Here is a 1,652-nt window from a genome sequence, read left to right as displayed (position 1 = left end):
GCCAAGTGATTTCCTATACAAACTAGCAGCCAGAGAGAAAGAGAGAGAGAGAGAGAGAGAGAGAGAGAGAGAGAGAGAGAGAGAGAGAGAGAGAGAGAGAGAGAGAGAGAGAGAGAGAGAGAGAGAGAGAGAGAGAGAGAGAGAGAGAGAGAGAGAGATTGCTGTTTGCTGATGATTTGGTGCTTCTGTCCCCAACCAAGGAGGGCCTACAGCAGCACCTAGATCTTCTGCACAGATTCTGCCAGACCTGGGCCCTGACAGTAAATCTCAGTAAGACAAAAATAATGGTGTTCCAAAAAAGGTCCAGTCGCCAGGACCACAAATACAAATTCCATCTAGACACCGTTGCCCTACAGCACACAAAAAACTATACATACCTCGGCCTAAACATCCATTGTGGTAACTTCCACAAAGCTGAAACGATCTGAGAGACAAGGCAAGAAGGGTTTTCTATGCCATTTAAAAGGAACATACAATTCAACATACCAATTAGGATCTGGCTAAAAATACTTGAATCAGTTATATAACCCATTGCCCTTTATGGTTGTGAGGTCTGGGGTCCGCTCACCAACCAAGATTTCACAAAATGGGACAAACACCAAATTGAGACTCTGCATGCAGAATTCTGCAAAAATATCCCCAGTGTACAACGTAGAACACCAAATAATGCATGCAGAGCAGAATTAGGCCGATACTCACAGATTATCCAGAAAAGAGACGTTATATTATACAACCAGCTAAAAGGAAGCGATTCCCCAACCTTCCTTAACAAAGCCATCACCTACAGAGAGATGAACAACGAGAAGAGTCCCCTAAGCAAGCTGGTCCTGGGGCTCTGCTCACAAACACAAACACACCCCACAGAGCCCCAGGACAGCAACACAATTAGACCCAACCAAATCATGAGAAAACAAAAAGATAATTACTTGACACATTGGAAAGAATTAACAAAAAATCAGAGCAAACTAGAATGCTATTTGGCCCTAAACAGAGAGTACACAGTGGCAGAATACCTGACCACTGTGACTGACCCAAACTTAAGGAAAGATTAGACTATGTACAGACTCAGTGAGCCTTGCTATTGAGAAAGGCCGCCGTAGGCAGACCTGGCTCTCAAGAGAAGACAGGCTATGTGCACACTGCCCACTAAATGAGGTGGAAACTGAGCTGCACTTCCTAACCTCCTGCCCAATGTATGACCATATTAGAGACACATATTTCCCTCAGATTATACAGATCCACAAAGAAGAGCAGCAAGATTTGTGACCTGTTGCCACAAGAAATGTGCAACCAGTGAAGAACAAACACCATTGTAAATACAACCCATATTTATGTTTATTTATTTTCCCTTTTGTACATCATTACAACACTGTATATATATAATATGACATTTGTAATGCCTTTATTATTTTGGAACTTCTGTATGTGTAATGTTTACTGTTAATTTTTATTGTTTATTTCACTTTTGTATATTTAGAGAGAGAGAGAGAGAGAGAGAGAGAGATGAGAAAGGGAAAGAGACAGAGAAAGAGAGAGAGAGAGGTAGAGAGGTAGAGAGGTAGAGGTAGAGAGGTAGAGGTAGAGAGGTAGAGGTAGAGAGAGAGAGAGATAGAGAGAGAGACAGAGAGAGGTAGAGGTAGAGGTAGAGAGAG

Source organism: Salvelinus alpinus, chromosome 11 (genome assembly GCF_045679555.1).
Source record: "Salvelinus alpinus chromosome 11, SLU_Salpinus.1, whole genome shotgun sequence".
Taxonomy (NCBI): Eukaryota; Metazoa; Chordata; class Actinopteri; order Salmoniformes; family Salmonidae; genus Salvelinus; species Salvelinus alpinus.
This window is presented reverse-complemented; position numbering follows the sequence as displayed.